Below are 12,652 nucleotides of genomic sequence, written 5' to 3'. Positions count from 1 at the left end.
TTGTCATTTTCTGATGTCTTGGATTCTTTGTAGTTAGCTGTCACACAAAAGGAAAAATGCATAACATGTGGAAGGTATATCCCCTCTTAATAACTCTGGTAAGTGTTAACACATAATTTCAGCCCATGGTCCATTGACAAGAACTAATCACAAAGCTCCACATAGTTACAAGGGCCCTGAGAAATGAGGTCTAGTGGTAAATCCCGGATGAAGAGAAAGAATGGATATATTCGAGCATTTGTGGTCTTCGTTACAATGTGCCTTTCTGGTCTCCAAATATGTAACTCCTTTCTTTGCAGAGAGAGGTCATCTAGCCATCCTTAAAACAGACAACTCCAAATCCCAGTAGGTTGCTTGCTACACCAGTTGGAAGTACAGGATTGTTGAGAGACAGTTCTCCATAAGTTTTTCATGTTGCTGCACATTGTGTTTCAGCCTTTGTTCCAAACTGTCATGGATGTTTGTAGAGCACACAAGTTGGGAAGGTAGAAACAGTGTGTCTCCCTCCAGGGCTGAGGTCAGAATTGTTTGCTGTCCAAAAGAAAATACAGGTAAATTATTATTATTTTTTTTTTACAAAATCTTGGCTAATATTTATTTCTGGGTAACCTTTGGGCTATTGATAGTTTTCTTTCTCTTGTACTGGATAAAGCAAATAGGTGTTCATTTTATAAATATTATTTTGCACCATACCTACATATTTACTCATTTTTATGTAGGCATATTATCACATTTTTTAAATATAAAAAAATGAAACAACTGGGAAAGACATGTATATTTCTCCACAAATGCCTATCAATATCCTGCACTATAAGCTATTAGTTAAATGGAGAAAATCCACATGTCCCTTCAATAAACGCAGAAAAATCTGTTGATAAAATTCAACCTTCATCCATGATAAAATAAAGCCTTTTTGTGAACTAGGATTAAAAAGGATAATTCATAAACCTATTAAGGTTATTGATCAGATACATCCAGCAAACATTATACTTCAATAGTGAAATTTTTTAAGCCTTTCCTTTAAAATCAAGAACTGAGTGAGAGAAAGACATTGCCAGTCACTGCTCAAATAAATATCATACTAAAGGATCTAGTTAAGGAAATACAGTTAATAGAAGACAAGTTTAAGTAAATTATACTAGCAAAATAGAAGTATAATTTTAAAAAGGAATTTATTTCACAATAATAGGTTAAAATAAAAATGTGTGCCTAGAGTTAAATTTAACAATAATGTTTGTGAATTCGTCAAGAAAATAATAGAATTTTAATGAAAGACATTAAAGAGATTACAAATAAATTGAGAGATAAACTGTTAAGTTGAACTATATGATACTGCTGTTTTGGCAGGTCAAAAATGGTCAGATATCAGCAATTTCATATGGTTCAACTTAATATATCCATGAAGAAGACACAATGTTACGAATCTGACATTTCTCCCAATATTAATCTATATACACATTTCTTTTCCAATCAAAACCTAGCATAAGGTAATTCTAAAGTCTGTAAAGTTTCAAGAAAATATTTTTCTTAGGCTATAAAAGGACATTATTTGACCCTACCAAAATTATTATAAAATTATAATGATAACCAAACAGTAGCATTGGTATATGGGTAGCATTGGTATATGGGTAGTCAAACAGCCAATGGTAGGATACTAAGATCCCAGAAGCAGACTCCCCGGTATTGCTGATCTTGTTATCAATCTAAATTGCCTCTGAAGATCAGCTGGAGGAAGAATGGACTGTTCAGTGAAGGATGGTTGCACAACTGGGTATCTATTTGGCAAAAGATCGGTTTGTATCCCACTTTAGACTATACACAAAAATCAAATCCAGACAGCAAAAATCTGAAAATGTGAAAAACAGAACTTTAAAGCTTTTAGAAGTAAATACAGGAGACGATGTCACGAAATTAAGGTAAGAACTTATTAAACAAGATACAAAAAGTACAACTCATGTTAAAAAAAATTTACACACTTAAAGCCTTCATTCATCAAAGAGACCATTTTAAAATTAAAAGCCACAAATTTTTAACATATAAAACTGGTAAAGGCATGGTAGCAGAATAAATCATTTAATCTTACAAATGAGGGGGGAAAATTAACTAAATTAAAACTTGGGCAAAAATCAAGGCCATGCATTTTAAATGAGAGAGGCACACATAACATATAACAATACAAAAACATGATGAAATTTATGGGAAAATTTGTGGGAAATACAAATCAAAACAATGCTAAATTACAATTTCACATGAATCAGATTGACAGAACTTTAAACATTTTGCCTGTTTTAGGGGTTATTTTTGGATGTGGTGCATTGAGAACTACTATCACACAGAGCTGGCAGGAATGTAAATTGGGAAACATTGTAAATATATCTAAATTCAACCAGTGAAGTTGATGATGTGAGTCTTATGGCCCAGCAAGTTCATTCCTAGGTATATACCCTAGAGAAATTCTGCCCCAGATGCCCAAGGAGTCATATAAAAGGATATTCATAGCAGCATTATTTGTAATGTCCAAAAAACTAGGAACAATCCAAATGTTCATCGCCAATCATACTTTTCACATGAAGTTCAAAAATATGCAAAACTAAATCATATATATTTTAAGGATACATACATGTGAAGCAGTTCTTTAAAAAAGAAGTTGTATGGTAAATACAAAAGTGGGGATCATGGTTTTCACAGAGAAGAGGAGTAATGGACCAGGGTCAGGGAGGAATACACAGAGTGTTTTCCTAGTATTGATAATCCATTTACTTGGATTATATTATTATCTATACCTTATAAAGGTATTAAAACATTCCCATGTATTAATGAAATGTTTCACAATATATTCTAAGAGAGAGAATGAATTATTTCCCAGAAGCCCAAAGTGGGTTAGGAGACAATAGTTTCAAGTCACTTTAAATCAGTTCCATTTTCTTGGATCTCATAAATCCAGCTGTCTTTAAGCATGATTTAAAATCCAGGCCAGCCCCATCCCTGACGTGGCACACAGAAACACTCATATGTCTCTTGTTCTACAACTGTTTCACTTATAAGACACTTAAAGTATAATCTTAAAGTAATTTTGTCCCCCTTTGTCTTTTTAAAATTAACTCAATGAGTTATACCATATCTGAGATTCGCTTCAGTAAATCCAAAGCTGGCAGTATAGATGAAACAAGCTGAGCATAAGTTGATGACTGTTCCAATTGGTGATAGGCACATGTGAGTTCATTGTACTATGATCTCTACTTTTCTATATGTTTGAAATTTTCTGTAATAAAAAGTTTAAAAAATTAATTCGGTGGTCAAAATTTTTCCTTGAGTGTACATGAAAACTAAGTCCGTTGACTTTTCTGACTACTCATAGGTAAACCTGCTCAATAACTTTGAGGTTTCTGGCTTTCAAACTTTCAAACTTTCTTGACCACAAACCCAAATAATATATATTTTCAGAATCCAGTCCATATGCATGAGCACACTACTATTGAAAAAAGGTTTCATGAAGTGACGCTTACTGTGATAAAAGAGTGTGACTCAACTTTTGATATGTGGCCACTGACAGCCTTCATACCCCAACATTCTCCCTTTTTTTCTTCCCCCACATCCCTCCTTTTGAGCTAAGAGAGGTGTGGGATTTCAAATCACCCAAGGCCCAGTCTGCCTATGGGAATTTTTGCCACATCTCTCCTCCTTAACCACTATAAAAACCCTGTGCCACTCCCCTTTCGTGACTCTCTCAAGTCATTTTTTAGCCTGCTTGGAGCTTCTCTACTCTCCCCAGAAAGCCTGTTATGTGTGTAATGTATTTTTTCATACTTTCCTGTTGCATGTGTGGCATCATCAAGTCACCACATCTGAACCAAATTTGGGGGCTGTTCCACGTCTTTAGAGTGACCACAGCACTTACCTAACGACGTGTAATGAATTTTCATATTTTCTATTCCATTCCATGGTATTTCATTTAAAATAATACTGATCATAACCTTCTACAGTGATTTTATAACCCATTAATTGTAGATTTCATTTGAAAATTCTAGTGCAGGATAAGGAAAGCATAAAAATTCTGACTCTAAATGATTTTTAGGTCTTCTGATTTTTAACATATTATATACTTGTATAACAATAACAATAAGACCTGGCATTCCAAACATATTCCAAGGATGGCATATCTAAGCATAGCAAGACTCCAGCTTTTCCCACCTCACTGTTACTCCAGCCATACTATACCTGTCATGAAGGTGACAGAGCTGTCCTTCTCAGAAGTTCATAATCACCTGATGACCTTATTAAAATGCAGATTTTCAAGCAGTAATCTTGGGTAGGAGCAAAAGTTCTGCATGTCTAACAATTGTCCAGCTGGTGTCCATATTGCTTGTCCATGGAGCATACTTTGAGTAGAAGGTTAGAGAAAATCGCTATGGAAATCTCCCTCTGACTGTGTGTTGTCCCTATGCCTGTGCCTCCTCTGTGCTCTAGTGCTGAGTAGCTGTGTCAGAAAGTTTTCATTTCTGATAGGTAGACACTTGCGTTGTCATTTCCCTTATTTCTCTGTCCGTGCATCCTTTATAGTATCTGACTCATTTAACAGTAAGTTGTACACATGATGCCCTTTTACCACTAAACACTTCAGCATACAGTTCCTAAGAATCACAAGTCTCGTATATAATCGAATTCAAGAAATTGACATTAAAACAACACTGTTATCTAATTTACATTCCTTATTCAAATTCTAATTGTCCCACTAATGTTCTTTATGGTAAAAGAAACAAATGTCTGGTCCAGGATACAAGCCAGGATCCCATGTTGCATTTAGTTGTCATTCCTCTTTAGTCTTTTCTTTTTTTTTTTTTTTTTTGGTACGCGGGCCTCTCACTGTTGTGGCCTCTCCCATTGCGGAGCACAGGCTCCAGACATGCAGGCTCAGTGGCCATGGCTCACAGGCCTAGCTGCTCCACAGCATGTGGGATCTTCCTGGACTGGGGCACGAACCCGTGTCCCCTGCATTGGCAGGCGGACTCTCAACCACTGCGCCACCAGGGAAGCCCTCATCTTCTTTAATCTGGAACAGTTCTTTAGTCTTTCCTTCTCTATCATGTCCTTGACATTTTTGAAGAGTGCAAGCTCTTTATTTATAGAAGTTTGTCTGAAGTATCTTCATAATTCAATTCAAGTTATACATTTTTGGCAGGAACACCAGAAAAGAGATGTTGTACTTTTGGTTAATCATTCAGCAGGAGGCAAATGGTACCTATTTCTCCCATTACCGGTAAAGTTAGCTGTGATCACCTGGTTACAGTGGTACCTGCCAGGTTTCTACAAGGCAGAGATGCTGTTATTGCACTTGTAATTAATAAGTATTTTAGGGAAGGTACTGAGGATATTCTGTTTCTTATAATCCTCTCAATTTAGTAACTATTGATACCTCTTGTCTAAACAATTTTTATTGTGTTGCTTGCCAAATGGTAATTTTCTGACTTCATGTTTCATTCTCCCTAGGTTGATATTTTTACTTTTAATAGCATTTCAAGATGACAGTGCAAGAAAGTTGAAAACTGTCTTGAATTTTTCACTTTCATCAATTATCATACATCTAATCATGTAGCAACCACTTGAGGAATGTATAGAACCTAAAGAAGGTAAGTAATACCATTACTATGAAATCAATGTTATATGGAAAATTTTAAATGGCTTTTGTGAAGTCATAGGGCAAAAGTACTTAAAAGCAACAATAGCAATAAAAAACAAACTAAAATAAAACAGTCTATGCATGGAGTGATTTCACACCATCAGCCACCTGAGAAAACTTGACACTTTGTTGAAGAATCAGCTAGAGACTTGGGATCTGTGAAATGGGTCATAATCAAGGGATTCAAGAGCCTGAATCCTTTTATCCAATTATATCCTGCACACAGAATAGTCATCCTTGTCTAAGGTGGGAAGGTCATTAGATATGCCCAGAGCAATACTTCCCTCTTAGACACTAAACTAAGTGAGAATTGATTTTACCAAATGTGTGCAATTATTTGTGAAATGCTCAAACCTTCATATCACTGCCCCTGAAGTTTTTCAAAGATTACAAATCATATCCAGCTCCTTGTTGGATAAGAAATTGGTTTAACTTAGAAGTAAGACAATCTCCCTAACAGACACCCCCAAACAGCCATTGCCAATGGGAATATCACTTAAAAGTTACCAGAATGGATGTTCTCTCCTCATGATTAGTATCATATGTTTTATTGATTTAAAAGGCATCCTCAGAAATAAAGAAGAAAAAAATCCTCAGTCTTTCCTCCAGCCACTCATGTAAAATGCCCACAGAGCTGTAACATCTGCTTGGCAGTATTAGCATAATACATTCAAAAATCGAGTTACCAGAGGCATTTCAGTCCACAGTTGCATTGTTTTTCTTGTTAATGTCCTATAGCTAATGTAATATTTCACCTCTTAAAAAGCGAAGCTCAGGTTATCTGATTAAGTTTGGCACCAAGAAGAAGAATGACCTGAATTTTCTGAAGATGTGAGTGATATATTTGTGCCTAGACAGAAACCGCCAAACGATTATGTACTTATTAAGCAAAGCTGTAGTAGATAAGAAACTCTATTTTTACTGTATATAAAAAGATTTTAGAGGTCGGGAATATCAACTTATGGATAATGATCCCAGATCCCTACTAGCCAGAGGACCAGAAATGAGTACTATTTTGATGTATGTTAGAGTGAACACAATGATATATTTCAGGAGAAATTGATGTAAAGATAAATATGATATTTCAGTGTTAAAACTCAAACACATCCACATAAACATCCTAAGAAACAGATTGCCTCCTTGTGTGAAAGGTAAGCAAGTCCACACATTTCAGTACCCACTGAGGGCATTGCTGCAGGGTAGTAATTCATTCATGGTGATGATACAGACTTAGGAACAAAAGGTAAAACAACACTTTCTATTTTCTGTTCAGGAAGATAAAGGGATTTATGGTATATCTAGAAGGATTTCCTTCAAAATATGTTTTGAAAATTAAAAGAGAATTTGCTGCTCAAAGGGTAAGCTAGAAAGTGGACACAGTCATTTTGTCCAAAAAAGAATGATTAATTATAATGTTTTTTTAAAAAGAGTGAAAATAATTACAGCAAGATATCAAAAAAAGGTTGTTTATGTATCTTTCTTCTTTGTCTTTCATTCTTTTTATTTTTTTCTATATTTTTCTCAATTTCTGTTATCACCTGACTAGAAATACTATCCATAACTCTCACCTTTGACAATTTGGAAAGTTGATTTATTAGAAATGGGATATAACATAGTAGAAAAAACAAAGTCATTCCACCTTAACTTCCAGAAAACCCTTCAGTGAAAACAGCTGGCATACTTCTATGGAATTACAGCATATTCCTTTGCTGAAATAATAAAATATTATAAAATAACTGTGAGTAGGTACATTTTAAAATCCACATAGCTAAAGATGTTAAACATAAATAATTAAATAAAATCCACATAGCATTTATGTATTAAGCTTTAATTATCAATATACCTGATCATATGCAATTAACTATGAAAACTATTTTTAAAATATATGTGATTATGTTTCATTTACTATGAAAACTATACGGAAACTGAGGTAAAACTGAAGTCTAATTCTGATTTTTGAACATCTCCTTACACCAACTACTGCCAACAGAAAAACAAAACAAATTGACCACAAGCCTCATTGTTTAATCACTAATAAATAAGCAAATAAGCAATAGATAAGTAAACAAACAAATAGATAATGGAACTAGAGACAGAAAAGGCACAGAGCTACAGAGAGGTAGGTTGGCCAGGCAGGAGCCCTCCAACCAGCCAGTATCAAGGCCATGCCTTTGAGCACAAGGAACAGCTCTCCTGGCTGAAGGACAAAGATTCTGAGTTCCACCAGTTCCTGCAGGAGAATGACCAGAGCCTGCTGAACTTTAGCCACTTGGACAGCTCTAAGGGTGAAGAGGAGCAGTTCCACTCCTTGCCAGACCTGTAGGAAGAAGCAAGTGAGGAGGAGGATAAGGACAAGGTTCCCAGAGTGAAGAGGGGTGCTGCCCCAGTGACCCTCACCAGGGTCAAGAGATGGAAGTAGGCAGCAGGCAAAGCAGCCCCTTATTCCAGAGCTGTGCCACCAAATTGTGCAAGTGTTCCAAGCTGTCCTGGCCACCACCCAAGGAGACCAGGAAGGTACCGAGGCCAGCAAATTCCAGGTCATCGACAGTGTTGTGTTCAGTGCTCTGGTCACCTTCTCCATCAGAGCTCCCTTCGGCTGCCTCCAGAAGCTGTTGTTTGGAAAAGCCCTGAAGGACAGCAGTTGAGTGCTGCAGCCATCCAGCAGTCCATCGGGTGAGGGAGGGTAGTTCCATCTGGACCTCAAGGCTTACCAGAGCTCAGTCATGCAGTTGGTGGCCGTGGTGCCTCATGCTGCCCACAAGGATGGTGGTCCTGTGCAGCAGGAGTGAAGAGAGGCTGCGAGTGCTGACCTTCCTGGTCCTCATAAGAGTCTGCGCCACACGAAGGATGCCTTCCTCATCCAGTCCTCAACAAACGTACATCACATACTTGAGGAGCTGCAAGTTCACCTCTGGAGCTCTCTGCCCCTCCTCAGCTTCGTGCAGCAGACCTTAACCAAGCTGCTGGCCCTGGGCCCCAGTGTCGGCTACCGGTGTGCCTTCGTCTACACCCGCCAGCTTGCCATCCACCTGGGCAACACTGTGACCACATGCAAGAAGAAGACACACCAGTCAGTGTCTGACTGGCCCTTGGTGCACTGCCTGTACCTGTGCCACCGTGCCCTCAGCACTGCCTGCCCCAGGAGGCTCTCCAGCCCTTGATTTAGCTCCTCTCTATCAGTTTTTAGAACTCTTGGGTTTATGTAGTATTTACTCTCTACATCAATGCCAGTTATTTCTTTTGAGTGTGCTTTTTTTTAAAAATAAAGCATTTATAAATTTGTTTTGTTTTAAAATCACAACCTAAGCATTATGGCATATGAAATAATGCATATGGAACAAAAAAGCCACATGGCATTTCACTTGCTGGGCAGGCAGCTAGCTAGGTTTACTCACTAGCTAAATGTGCCTCTCACAAATTATTGGGGAAAATGTTAAATCTGCAAATGTGCAATTAATACTAAGATCAGTGAGGTAATCATTTTTATTTCTTTTCACTGGATAATGAATTGGCTCTAGGCTATTATATTTGAGTGCACTGCCTTCTTTTTGAGTCTTGGTCTACATTTATGAAAACATTTGGTCAACGTACATCTATAATTTTCCCCAACCCTTCACAGCTATAAGTATTCTGAATCAAACTTTCAATTCTCTTATTCAATTTATCACACATGTCAGACTTCCTTGAGAAAGCATTTCAACTTTCCTTAAACAGATTATCTTTATTTCAAACAAGGTTTTACTTATTTAAATGATTATTGTTGATAAAATTTTATATGGAATACAAAAAACTTACTCTTTTATAATTATTTTGCATTAAGAACTTTTTAATCCTACTCTACCCAGACTAGTAAAGATGCTGCCTTTCTTTTTTTTTCTTCAAAAAACATCTCAGAAGCAATTAGCTGGGGCTTCCCTGGTGGTGCAATGGTTGAGAGTCCGCCTGCCGATGCAGGGGACACGGGTTCATGTCCTGGTCCGGGAAGATCCCACATGCCGCGGAGCGGCTAGGCCCGTGAGCCATGGCCACTGAGCCTGCGCGTCCGGAGCCTGTGCTCCGCAATGGGAGAGGCCACCACAACAGTGAGAGGCCCATGTACCACAAAAAAAAAAAAAAGAAAAACAATTAGCTACAAAAGTTGCCCTTGACAATTTGAATGGGATCTTTAAAATGTAAATATTGAATCTTTACACAAATTATCTCTTGAAAAAGGAATAGTTGTAAGTCCCATTTTACAAATTAGGGAATTAGGAGAAGAGGGGGTAGGTAATTTGCCAAGCCTCTTTCTATCCACTTACCATCTAACCAGCCTTTCAAGATACTGTTGGCCACAGGCTTTATTTTTTAAGTTGAACCTGCTGCAAGTCCTGCTTTATTTACAAACTGCACTACAAAAGCAACATGTGACTAGGAAAAGTTAACAGATGCAAACCACCACTTAGACAGTATCTCAGAATAAAGGAAAAAATGAGATAAGAAGCACATTTAACTTTCACATTATTTAAATAATGGTGCTAAGTATTCATTCCACATTAATTGGCCTACCTATTAGGAGATGTTTGAAAACTATTAACATTAAAAGCCCAGGACATTTTAAATCTTCAGTAAAATGTATTATTACATCTAATTTAGATATTTAAATGCTCATGCATTAATGATCTTTTGCACCTTAAAAATCAATCCCACCTTTAAAAGACCTGATTTCATGGTATGAATCTAAATGTCAAATTCCTATACTTAATTTCATTTATCCTTTCAAAGACAAAGGAGATGTTGGGGGTGGGGGAGGAGAACGCTGGCTAGAAGTCAGGACACTTGACTTTTTGTTTTGAACCTGCTTCTAACTACAGTGTAAAAAATGGTCATAGAATCTCCAATGGTCTTTGTCTTCTTCTCACGTATAAACAAGTAAACAAGTGCTAGAGAATTTCTAAGATCTCTTTTGTCTAATCCATTATATAAAATTATTGTGCCTGCATAAAGATACATCTTTCTTTATAAACCCTATCCTAAAACATATACTTAAAAAAATAGAAGCCAATTTCCTTTTTAATTCATAAACTACAGAGTTCCTTCTTATATCTACCTCTGGTAGGGCCCCTACTTTATTTATAATCTTTGTGATTTAGACAGAGCTTTTTAATATGATAACCATCCATCAAACTTCACCTGTTATTGCACCTGTTATAATGATAATTCTGCCTGTTTTCTTTTGACAAAGAAGCTACATGGTATGATTGCTAAAATGACATAGAAATAAGAATCTCATGTCTTCCTACTATTTTTCATGACCTGCTTCATGAATTAAAAGAAGTCACTTATGGGGGGCTTCCCTGGTGGCGCAGTGGTTGAGAATCCGCCTGCTGATGCAGGGGACACGGGTTTGTGCCCCGGTCTGGGAAGATCCCACATGCCGCGGAGCGGCTAGGCCCGTGAGCCATGGCCACTGAGCCTGTGCGTCTGGAGCCTGTGCTCCGCAACGGGAGAGGCCACAACAGTGAGAGGCCCGCGTACCGCAAAAAAAAAAAAAAAAAAAGAAGTCACTTATGACATTTTCCTGAAGACTACACTTACTGCACCATTTCCTCCACTTGGAATATGCTCCATTTCTCCAAAATGAAATACAGTAACAATCCTGTGAACGCAAGGAACAGTGGCTAAGGATAATGAATCCAAAAGCAAGATATGTGAGAGTATAGCTGGGAATTGTTCTCTTTCAATTTTGAAGATGGACATTTCTTCACTGGTCTGCAATTACAGTGACAGAATCTATTTGGCTTTGGATGAGCAGAGAGGGAGTTATTAGATGAACATCAGAAAAAGGTTTAAGGTGTAGAAAGTGCTGTTACTCAGGATGGCAAAGCACCAATGTTGACCTGATTATTTTCATGTAGGGAGACTCATTTTGTGATCACCAGTTGCAGGCTATGTTAGCCAGAAAACTGGTTAGAAACACTATAGGACATTTAATACTGATGGATGCCCATCCCCACTCCCCAGACCAAATAAATCAGGAGCACTGGGCTTGGGGTACAGCAGAGTATACTTGAAAATGTCCTCAGGTGATTCTAATGTGCAACTAGGGTTAAGAAGTAATGCCCTAGAGAAGTGGTTTCCAGACTTGGTTGCATATTAGATGTTCATGGGGAAACAATGCCAATTCCATCCAGTGATCCTCATTTGTTGGGTATGGCCAAGGTACCTGAAATTTTGACAGGAATACTAGGTGGTTCATGGACCTCAATGGAAAACATTGCCCTGAACATTAGTCCCTAATGCATGCACACTGTGAGGTAAATTTCTGATAACAGAGAATGAAAGAAGGTGTTCATGGCCAGTCTATTCAGTCAATTCCTAAATAGGCAAAATCACAGGGTTTGAATAAAGCCAGGTATAGTGAATTTATCTGTAAAAGAACAAAGAACAGCCCATTTTAAAATGCAGATTTCTGGAGAAATCAGCCTTTGGGGCATTGGAATCTTTATTTTTGTAAGCTTCTTATGCCCTGAAAATATGCCCTGATTTTGCAGGGATCTCCAGTGCTTCCTCTGAGACTCTTAAATGACTTTTTGAGTAGTTGTAAGGAAGCAACCAAGGTGGCTAGTCTTCCTGTATAGAATAGAAAACAAAGCAAAACAAACAACAACAAAACAGGCAATAGGTCTTATTTGAGATCTCTGTTTTTATAAAGACCTAAATCCTAAAGTGACTTACTTGTCTAGATGTACTCGTTACTAGTTATAGACCCACAATAAATGTGTCTGTGCTTGGGAAAATTTGTGACCAGGAGGATCTAAGGATCAGAGAAGGGAGAATAAAATTCTAAAATACTACCAGGCTTCATTGGTCTAGTTGTCCTGCATGTATTTGGTTACTATTCATTTCAAGGGGTTGTATCAAGAATAGGCATTCCTAGGCTATATCACAAGGTCAAGGTCAATACCTCTAAACTTTAATGTATGTGTGAATCACTTG

The sequence above is a fragment of the Mesoplodon bidens genome (assembly GCF_964165515.1).
Source record: "Mesoplodon bidens genome assembly, chromosome: 9".
NCBI lineage: Eukaryota > Metazoa > Chordata > Mammalia > Artiodactyla > Ziphiidae > Mesoplodon > Mesoplodon bidens.
The sequence above is the reverse complement of the archived record's forward strand: the minus strand, read 5'-3'. Positions refer to the sequence as shown.